Source organism: Homalodisca vitripennis, chromosome 3, assembly GCF_021130785.1.
Source record: "Homalodisca vitripennis isolate AUS2020 chromosome 3, UT_GWSS_2.1, whole genome shotgun sequence".
Classification (NCBI taxonomy): domain Eukaryota; kingdom Metazoa; phylum Arthropoda; class Insecta; order Hemiptera; family Cicadellidae; genus Homalodisca; species Homalodisca vitripennis.
The window spans coordinates 165,933,285-165,945,590 of NC_060209.1; the positions used below are offsets into that span (position 1 = coordinate 165,933,285).

Below are 12,306 nucleotides of genomic sequence, written 5' to 3' on the forward strand. Positions count from 1 at the left end.
TCATCTGTCACACTTACCTGCAACAAATCAATATTTATTTACAACGATTAAGCAATATTTACATTATGTATTTGTAATACTTTTTAAAGTTTACAAATATAATGAAAACTAATATAAATTTGGAACTGTAAAATTTCTGAAATAACTGTAGTCAAATACTTGTCTAGTTGGAAAGAATTTAGGAAGATTCTGTTGTCTAATCCTGAAATAAAATTCTGAGGCCCAGATGTTATTCCGATAAATAAATGAGTTGATTGATAATCTACTGAAGTAGTAATTTATCAAATCATGGAATTAATTAATCAACTTCAGAGTCCTTAAAAAATATCCTAGATATACTGGATTTTGACATAAATTAACATAAATCCTTTGATAATAATTAATATAGTAAATTGAAGGAAAATTATACCAAAATTTAAAATATAAATTATATTTTAAATACATTATAAAATTAGATTTTAACCATGAATATATAGGGTAAACAATGATATTTATACAAGTTGTACCTATGTCAATGTTAACTAAAGTTTAAATTTTTTACATACTAAAAGATTGATTACACATTTTTTATTTTTAAACATTCAAAACAACTGAAAATAAAATTATCCTTAATGGCCTCGATGTATATAATGTACTACGATATTGTGTTATGATATTAACATATTTATTTATAGCATGTTGTACTAAACAATTGTATTCCAAATTAAGTCTGGTTGTTTAGGAATTGACCAGTCGCTTATAGGAATCACAATCACAATCACAATCAAGTACCTGTGACCGAATCTGCATTGAATATACACGTAACCTGGTTTTGTTAGAGGTCAAATTCGATGGGTTGAAAGTTAAAAAAAATATCTCAAGTTTTAAATCGCCATTGTCAGCTACATTTATGTCTCGTTGATTGACGATTATTAAACTTTTACTTACGTGTCTAGCTAAAAAATATGAAGACTAAAAACTATATAGTTTGATATTATTAATAGTTTTGAAACTCTCTCATTAAAACTTCTACGAAATTCCTGACTACCTATTTATTTAATAAGCGAATTGATTTCACGAAAAATCGGGTTGCATATTTAATTGAAATTGGCTCTTGGCTAGTGGCCTGTTAGCGAGCAACAAGCGATATTCCGAGAGAGGTTCCGATATTGAGTACAGTGGCCTACTGAGCAGATATTTACGGCCAACCCCACTGCACCACATTAAGTAAACAATATCGTCAATACAGCAGTGTACGGAGAGATACCAGGAAGATGTGATTACATGTTGAATGAGATGAAGCATACGTTACAAAACAACGATTCGGTAATTAACATAGCCTACGTTTTTGTAAAAAGTACGACTTTTGTGTAGAAAGGACCACTAAAGGAATAGTCAATGTTTGTTTTCTATATAAAATGTAAGTATAATACTTGTGCTATTAAATATAATTCTTTGCAAATTGCAACAAAAATTACAATTTAGGTATGATAAAATAGCAATAACAAATAACTGAAAATACATTTGATACATTAGTAAATTATACTGAGTACCTTAGTATGAGATATGTTTGTATATTCGAAATTTATATTGACAATATTATATATATATATAACCTGTCTGTCCCTCTGTTCGTACGATATCTTGAGACTAAATTAATCTATAAACTTGGAATTTTGTTTAATTTCTATATAAGCAACATCGAGTTCGTTGATGGTGCATTTTACTCCATAGGATTTGGCTGAGCACTTTTTACTTGGTCGTAAGTTAACCATGATGGCAATGATAAAATAATACAATAATCAACTTTTGTAAGCAAACTGAGTATAATCGCTGACACTGTATCATGTGACATAGTAATAAATGTAGCCTTATGAAAATGACCTGAAGACTTAAAACATACAACAGGGAAGCCTAGATACTCCTAACTTGTCATCACTTCACTTAATCGTGTTTTATTACTTATTCTTAACGCCTGTCTGCAAAATGTATGGTAACCTAATAATTAAATACAATTATTCGCTTCAGCCTGGTAGCAGTTGATAATTCTAGTTAGCCTTCAACCATGGATGTTTACGAAAGTAATAATAGCCGTACTTGGAAATATGGAAGAATATAATACTTATATCAAAAGTTGGATGTTTTCTTTCGAAAATTTTTAACTGCCATAGAATTTTAGTTTAATTTGCGTGAAATTTAACTTTGACCACTGGGAAAAGTAGCATGTTTTATAATGATGTAATATAAATAGAGACTAAATACTACTAGTTATAAGAAACTAAACTGCCATCTCATAAATGGCCTGACTTGGCGTCCAGAAGTAATTATTTTATTGAAGGCCAACAACAAATACGTGTCTCAATTAATTACACCAAGACATTACACAATCCTATAATTAGAATGAATAATTAATTTAAACTTATATAAAATAAGGAATAAATCGCATGCAAGGAAATTGTTTACACTACATAAATACTATATACAACTGCCTGAATTATTGAAAGAAATGTTTAGTATGCCTACTTGTTTAAAATTACGATAAATATTAAAACTATAAAATAAATCATGACAATTACTCCAGCTCGAACACGAATATTTAAATTACACTTTACCATTGAAATAAAACTTACGGGACTTTCGAAGTAGGCAATTCATTTTTTATAGGTAATAAATAAGAGAAACTTATTCTGCCAACTTTTGCTAAAATGAAAAGCGGTTGTAATTTGACGAAATTAGGTGGGTAATTTTTAGTTTGTTCCACGCAGAAAAAACTCCATACATAACAACTTTTCATTTTGACGTGAGGACACATGTTCGAATACTTCAGAATAAACAAATTGCAGGATTCAATTTGAGTACATAGTTTTGAACTCGAAACTTTCAGCAAGAATAGTTTGAATATGTACAGACCACTCAGTCTGTTCGCTGGACAACAATAATAATAATAATGCATTTTATTGCTGTCAGACAATTACAATGAATTGTATAGCAAAGGTTTGTATTAATTTTAAATATGCTAAAACTACTCATCCAGTCAAACATACACAGTCGCATTCATTCAGCTTCCATCTGCTCGCCAATTATTTCCCTCTTCGACACCAGGTTATTATCATTCTCCGAAATCATTGGTGTCCCAGTTATATGCCAGGAACTTGTCCACGATGTAAAAAGCCTTTGAGGCTAGAATTCGTTTGAGGAGGGTCTTAGATACCTTGGGAATTTCTTGAATGTTGAGTGAGTTTGGCAGATCATTAAACAGTACAACGCCTGCTTGCGAGGATAAGTGTTCGAAAGCTACCGTCCTGTGCCTACCAGTACGGAGATTATTCCTGCCTCTGGAGTTGTGACTGTGTATGTCTCTTCCCCGTGTTAAGGCACATTTAGACAAGCAAAATGACACAATTTCAAGGATGTAGAGGCAGTTTAATACGATGTATGTGACGCGGATGATGAACATAAGTACCTACACAGTCCAGCACGGTACCTACGTCTTTGATGGGATGACAGGCACCCTACATGAACTTATTATTAATCCCGAGCAATAATTATCTCTATTCATAATTACCGTTCCAGAAGCCCACAGTTAGATCAGCATTGACATGGAAAATGGCCGCCTGGTCATAATACATCATGCGGGCTCAATTAGAGCAGAAGTGTCAAGACCCACTTTAGTAATCTGTGTTCTAGTTCTATATCTGATTAGGCCCAATAGATAGTAAAAGTTGTGGTGTGATTTGGCTTCTTTCACAAAAAGGCATCAAATATCTGCGAGCCAATTAAATACCGTTTAAAGCAAAAAGTAATCAAAAGTAAAAAAAAATTAATAATTTGATTCCTCGATTGGTCTTAACTGCTGAAAGTTTTACGAATGGGAATCTTTGGTGAAGTGGGCGAACTGAGCTGTATACTTTTCAGATTTTTGGATAGTTTTTAATTTTTAATGTCGAATTAAAATTAATTACAGTTTTAGGCATCCGAATCGACAATCTGTTGCTGTTAACTGCATTATGTTTTTTTCAATGATTATACATTTTTATGTTAATAATTTTCTATAAAATTAATACACGTACTATGTTCCATTTGTATTTGCTAATAATAATTTATTTCCTTGTAAACAAAAATATTTAGTAAATTTAGCTGATTACACAATTTTTAGTTTCTTACGAGATGAACAATTAGTCAGATCTTTAAATACTGTATGCTACTTCTTTTTTAGACCGACTAAAGTTGCATCGTTTTTTAGAGGTAACCAGACAAGATTCTGATTCACGCAACTGACTTATTAACAACTTCAATATTTATAATTTCGTACAAAATAAATGTTTTCTTTGAAGTTTAAGGCAGGGTTATTTGTTATTTAGTATAATGCAATAAATATAAATTGTTGTTATATTAAAACTACGAAATAAAGTAATAAATTCTTACAATAAATAAATTCTTCATTTCATGTAACGTTTTTTATTTTTGACGGCAAAATATGTGTTTTATCATATATGGTTGGTAAAATTTGTGGCATAGAACAAAGTAAAAGGAGGTATTCTTAGGCTTCAAAATAAAAACACTTTTGAGACACAGTAGAATAGAAAATAATTAATTACGAAAACTAGATATTCAATATTAAAACTCACATTATGTCCTTAACTGTAGACTCTCGAAAAATAAAGGAATAAAGATGTTTTGTAAATGTAAAATTTAAGAAATTTGATTTAAATATGAACTCCATTTAGCTGACGTTTTTATACCAATAACATACTCAAGTTCTGCCTCGCGCATTTTCTTAGTTTCAGCCTTTTCTTGATTTTAGAGCAACAGAGTTCAAAATATTTCTGAGGCCTTTCTCGAGGTTGCCTAGAGGATTTGTTCTCTTTTATAACTTGTGTGAGTGTTTGTGGTAAAGATACTTCCTGCCACAGCCACAAGTTATGAGTAGCTTTATTCAAAACGCTTCTGCCCACATCCGTCCACTAGTTGTCCATATTAAAAAAAGGTTGTGATTATTTCTTCGGTAAGTTTGCTTGTACTTTATGCTAAATTCAAAACTATATACATTCCGTGATAAATAAATTTATTCGGTCACTGTTTTCGTTTGAAAACCAAATTTCTGCAAAGTAGGAATTTTTATAAAAACTTTTAGAATCAGAAATAATTATGTAATTAGTCGCAAACTCCATGTCAATCAGTAAAGGAATGATGTTACAACAATTTTAATACAAAAATTACAAAATTTTATTTTATGTTTTTAAAACTTACTAAAAGTTTAACCACCTGTAAGCACACATGTAAAAGTTTAGATCTTGTAATCAAACATGTTACATATATTCCGATCCATAAAAGAGGAATAAAATCCGAAAAAAATTCATGATAGGGCCTACTTTTTTCTATAACATTTGTAACTATTAGTACTTACTTACCTTTATCGTCAACAGATATTGCTGTAATTTGAAACAATCCTAGGCCATTTACTAATTTATCGGTATTGATGAGGGTAGCGACCCGTTATCTACTAACTGCGAACAACGACTGAAGCCTACTGGTCACAAACAAGGAAAACTAGTAACTATCTTTAGTGTTTATTGACGTATATTTACAGATATAATATCCTCATTCATAATATGTTGCTATTTTCATATCTGTCCATTGTTCGCTGCACTGTGCGACTTTAATAGTTGGGTACGACATTGTTCAGCGCTCATAATATGAAGAAGTGAAATTAAAAATTACTTTATTTAGAAGAGAAGTAGTCTCTTAATAAAAGTGTCCACTTCTTAAAGTAAAAAAATAATCAACACAAGTATTTACATTATATAACTAAACATATTCTATTTTTTAATTAAAAATTAATAACACAGAATAAAAAAAAACAAGTCCTATTTGAAATTAATGAGACGGACAGTTTTCTTGTTCAACTTAGGGGAGCCGTACCTTCCAGGTATTTGTTTTCCGTACACACGTAAATATTTGAAAATGCCTTATCTTGACCTATAAAAACTTTAGAGACACGAATTAGACTGAATTTTATGTCCGATAATTTTAATATACCATGTTAAAACGTAGATAAACGTACTCTTATTGTAACAAAGCATATAATTGTTCAATGTAGGGGAGCCGTACCTTCCAGGTGTTTGTATTTCCGTACATACGTAAATATTTGAAAATGACATATCTTGACCTATAAAAACTTTAAAGACACGAATTAGACTGATTTTATTCCATGTTAAAACCTAGAGCCTACGCATTCCTCTTGTAACAAAGCATATAAATGAAGGCGGACTGTAGCGTGGTGACAAACGACAGTTTCAAGGTGATGAACCGTCGTGACAGTTATACAACAGAGCGACACGCTCCCGAGATAAGCACTTATGGAGCCATATCCTCCGCTGAGATATCGGAGTCATTTTCAGAAAAGAAAATAGTCATGAAGAGTATTATGACATAAGTTTAAAAGCCTGTGATAGTAAACAACCCACTTCGTATCCAGTTCATTTTTCTTTCAATGAATCTTACACTAATGATCATTTTGTAATAGAATGAGTGGAAAAAAGGACTAACCACTTCTACTGATCAGGGGCGATTGAAATGTACTGCTATCATTTCCCTGTCTTTGACATTGGATAATGGTACAACAATTTTTTATTCGATTAATAAGTTTTTTTATTTTTTATACTTTTTCTAACACCACTTCTTAACTAATTAAATAAATTGATTCTTGCAAGAAAACATTTCTTCTTTTTTACCTTTACAGAATGGTAGGTAAGCTAAATAAAGGTCAGCTGCTATATATGGAGATCGGGTGGTAATTGGTTAAAAGTGTAAAAGTCTGCTTACGTACATTAACAATACCTATGCTTTGTTTGGCCAATGTTATTTATCCTTATTTGGAAAAACTGCCTGTACATTTATTATCGGCTTCAAACTAGTTAATTAGTTCTGAAAAAAATAAAATACCAAGATCATTAGGCGAAGCCAAACTTATTTTGATTCTGGAATAACGAGGTGACGTAAATGAAAGACGTAAAAGCATTACTTAGAAAGTTTTCTGCATCACTTTGATCTTATTCTTCATAAAACTAGGTTAACCTTAACCTATTTACACCTTTTCTTTTTCAGAGTTATGACTGTTGTCTAGTATAAAATATATAATCGACACGAATTCAAACAACTTTTCGTTTTTTATATTGTTATTGAACAGTCATAGAAAATCTTTTTCTTTTATCATAGTTAAAATTTGACAGTGAAAAAAAAAACTACAAGTAAAAACTTTACAAAGAGTTGGGATTGTATCTTTAAGTGAAATGAGATCTCCCATATGCCTGAGCCAAAAAATAAGGGTGCAATAGGATTTGGGGGTTATCATCGTCAGGTCATTCACTATAATAGCCGGCTCTCAAATCGATTGGGTACAATCATACTTGGATATTACTACGGTTTTCAGGTTGTGAATAACAAATTTTACTAGTTACAGACCAGAACAGGTGTAGTATAAGGACAGCATTGCTGGCCCGTAACTGCAAAGCACACAGAGGCACAATAAAACAGCTAACCGAGATATATGAATCTAAACAACATAACAATTACTGTATAAAAGCATAAATTCATGCGAAAGTACCGATCAATCCTAAGAAACCAAATTATGGTAGACAAACGAGACGAGAGTGGCACTGGAGTTTTTCAAGCGGGTTCCCTCCACTCTTGTAAAATCAAACCCATAAAGTACTCGAAGGCGGCCTGAAATGTCAATAGCAATAGAAGTAAATAGCCCGCGCTCCTTCTCCGCTAGTTCCAAATTGAACAAAGACAATCGTCGAGTCCCGGAGCTCCCATGAATAATACATCAACTTCCACAATCGGCAGTGTATTAGCTGCCCCTCTCCACCTAACTTGTCAATACCGGACACTGTATAGTCTGGCCACCGGGTCACCGACTGTACGTGTACAAATCTTCATATATTGTCTGCACACAATTGACTGAGATAATAATTTATTTGTGATATTAACGGGAAACCAATTTAACAATGTAACTTCTAAGATGAATATTTATCAACAACTATTAATAATATACTACATACATTTTGAGATAATTTTATAGGGTCATAATATGTTTAATGGTAACTATAATACGAGGCATATCACTGCAAGCCCTTTTCGTGTCAACGTCTGGGTAATCAGACGTTTTAAAAACGTAAATAAATTGCCTACGTGATGCACGAGCATAGCTGATTAATTAGTAACAATGACAAAAGTTTACGATTAAGTTGGCCCGTCGTCCATGACGTCATAGCCGAGATCCTCTTTTTCATAGTTGTCAGCCTAATATTTCGGTGTTAGAATGTTGTGGTTATGTTTATGTTGGTTTATAATTATAATATAGCCAAATAGTGTGTGTGTAATTTAGGCGTGTAGTATAATATTATGATCATCCAAGGTCCCCACTGAATGAAAATACTCTTAGATGAGTAGTGGAGGAATAGCACCTACATGGTAACTTTGTAACTGATTTCTTTTTTTATCTGGTAAATATTTCTGAATAGCCAAAATCATGTTAGGCCTATTCTTTTTTTTCTTACATCCTACAATATTATATAATTATTATTATCGCTATTACTCATAACATAAGTAGTAAAATCAGTAAAGGAAATGGACTTTTGTTAATCAAGATATGCATTTTAGTTCCTGTGAGCAGCGTTAAAAAAGTCTTATAGTATTTTTTTTTTTGTGATAAGTTTATAAAAATTTGTGGATATGTTTGAAATAAAGTGTTCTATTAGTGTGATTGGCTGTATTGAGCGTGAGAAAATGTTTTGTGATATTTATTTGAGTTTCAAAATTTTGAAAATTAAAAAAAATAATTTTTTAAGATTTTATTATTGTCGTCTTTGTGTTTCTAGAAGTATAAAAAGTTTTTAAGTACATTTAGTGTTAATATATATATATATATATATATATATATATATATATATATATATATATATATTTGTACAAAACAAAACAACAACTATAAAAATTGAACAAAAAAAACAAAGTTATGACATTTTATGGTAACTGTATGCAGATTGCTAAAAATGACACGCCACTTTTCGATAACACCTGAAAAATACCCTTGGTATTTTTCAGTAAAATTTCAAAAAAGGTCTGGCATTGAAAGGGCAACTATTAATAATTTACTACATTTTAAGACAGTTCTATAACTGTTTAGAGTTATAATAAGTTTAATGGTAACTATAGTACAAGGCATCACTGTAAGCCTGGATTGTGGCTAATAAACTAGCGTGATTGTACTTAGGCCTCAGGCATTCTGTTTTAAATCGCATGAGTATAGAAGTTCATTCACTATTATTAACATTATCAACTGAGATTTATTTATGTCATTAATAAATCAAATAACACAACCAAACTAGCAGTGAAATAATGGAAGGTGTCTCATTTTAATGATGTTAATACGCATCAAAACTTTTTTAAAGTGTTTTTGATATTTTTATTGGTTATCTAGACAAAAATCTCAAACTTTTGCAATTCACCTCTTACATCGTATTGATAAAATCTTCAAAATAAGACATTTCCTATAACGCTACGATAAAAATAGGAAAGTAGGAGACGTTCACGAGGTTTAACAAATGGGGAAAAATTCAAGATTGTTATCACTAAAACCGGCTATTAAGTTGGTTATTGAATTGAGAATACGTGCTTGAGCAACACGTGTGTTTTATGGCTCCTTGATATACCCTGGTACAACATATCTTCGCTTGTTGTTGGTTAATGTATGTATTGGTTAACTATTTGAATTTGGTTCTGTGAACAGTGACTTTAAATTTAAGTGGATTGTTGCAGTTCACTGAGTAGTTTTTATTGTAGGTATCTTTCATGAATTCAGTAACATATTAATAATAATAAGAAAATGAAATAAATCTGTAAAATTTCTAATAATACTAAAATGATCCAAAGTCCATGACAGAGGAATTGTCCGAAAATTTCAATTTATTTTAATTTAGAATATTTGTACAGTTGATTAACATAGTATATATGTAATTCGATTTTACTAATTAACTTTCAAGTCTGTTGAAACTGTTTGTAAACATTGCCAAACCACTTGCAACATTCACATGGTTTGGCAATGTTGATTGTAACCTAATTGTAATTGTAACCTACATGTTATGTACCTACATGATTATGTAGGTTACAATTACAAACCGCATGTACTAAAACAGGACACAGGACTAGCAGACAACAAAAGCTCAGTGCGTTCCCTGTAGGGAAAACTATTACGATAAGTTTCGCGATCAAAGCAAAAACTTGAAAGTCGACTAAAAACTCCCCCTAGATCTTGCACTCCTTTTCTTCTCTCATGTTCTCTTACGAAGGGCCACATCAATTGTACGGGACTTTTCGGGTTTCACGAGATTCTTTGTGCAGATATTTGTTCATTTATACGTTTAAAATAATAAAAGGGTACCTTCAAAGATCATTATATAATGTTGCACGCAATTAGTCCTTACTTGAAATCGTTCGCATTAAATTAATACGGAGTATATACAAATACATTAAATGTAAATAGTCCCGATTCCAGTAGCAAAATCCTTATATTTTTAAGTATCGATACAAAATTACAGCAAAATTTAATTTGAAACCATCAAATTGGTAATAAATCCAGTGTAATAGGTCATACATACTGTAGTGCGATAGGCGTATCAACGAGAAGGCTCCATTAACCTCAATCCGCAATGCACCACACACCAACAGATAATTTTAATTATTAACCCACCCTCAGTTCACCAATAGATGTCACCACCATTGGAATCATGAGTTCAGATTAATTATTGTTGCATATGGTTACGTGCAATGAAATGTTCGAAGTTTTGGTAAAATATAACTTCTTAATTTTTATTTATGCAGGTTTGTATTTTGCCAGAATAATTTTCGCGAGGAACAAGAGTTTGTGGATAAAAAAGTTGGACCGTGAAACTAAAAAATACAATGCAGAAAACCTATGCAGGTGTAATTTCTAGCCAAATTTATAACACTTCCTCATGTGGTGGTTACGTAACCAAAGGCGAAGCCAAATTGTGTTTATAATGTTAGTGATTTATGCTATTCTGAGTATAGAAGGAAGTTTTACTTCCTAATAAAAGGTATTTAAACAACGCCTTTCATCTCCAAAAATAATAAGACACAAATGTGACGATTTATCACATTTATTTATGTAAAACAAGAAAGATTTATTTATGTAAGAAAGGCATATTTTACGAGCAAATATTAAAACAAAATTAATTTATTTAAAAACAAGTTTTAATGGAGTATATTAAAGTAATAAGACGTCATGTGTTGGCCAACGTAATTCAATAAATCGATAATTCAATAAATCGATATCCAATAAACCTATACATACTAAATTCGATAATATCAAAGTAACCAACAATACGACTAACCAACTACGTATGTCAAAACAAAAGCAGTCTTGTCTATGTAAATACGAAGTTTCATGCAATATTTAAATTCTACATATGTAATCTTTCTTGAAAAATATTGCATTCTCATTTTGTTGACCAATTTTGGCATCATAGCAATATTTAAATGATGCTATCTATGATCGACAACTACCGATCTGGAAGACAAAGAACGCTAGTTTTCGAACACTTGCCTCAGCAAGCCTAAGGCGTTGAAAACCCGTCTTAAAAGCTTTAATGGCATTTTACAATGTCGGGGAGATTTTTAGCATGTAACTGAGAGAAATTTGAAAACTAACCTGGCGTTGACGATTGGTGAGTGACTGAGCGAGTAAGTGCAAAATTTGTATGTGTGAACGTTACACAGTGGTATAATTCCAAAATTGTATATTAAATGCCCGACTTTGGCCATAAAATATATATCGCATACGATAATAAAAAATTTGAATTGAAAGACCGATGTAAAAACGTTAGAAATACATTTTTCCCTTTAAGTATTGGACCCAAAGTCAACAGAGTTTTCCCTTCGGCCAAGAGGAAACTATGTACCAAGTTTCGATGCTGTAGGACCCTTGAAGAAGGCCTTGTCGTGCAAGAGCCTTAGAATTCCGGTTTTGTGTTACCAGATCACATAAGGTTATAATGATGTATTATATCGTCCTCATTCCTAGAGACCTCACTCTGCCAGTGACACTATAACTCATAGCTGATTGAAGCGTTATCTAATCATAACTTATGGATTCAGTATATCAGTAGAGATGTAATGTAGGTCAATACGTTACTCGTTACACTAGGCCGGTTTAACGTGTGGTTTTCTAACAAATTGATCGCAACGGATTTCTTCAAATAATGTATAAACTTCGGAAATTTTTTCAGATTGTATGCTCTT

General features: G+C 31.6%; 1 protein-coding gene across 2 annotated transcripts in view; it reads right to left on the reverse strand.

Annotated features, from left to right (window-relative positions):
* The window catches only part of LOC124357748, a 528,868-nt gene that overhangs the window by 293,235 nt on the left and 223,327 nt on the right, over positions 1-12,306 (reverse strand). The gene's annotated exons all lie outside the window — the stretch shown is intronic.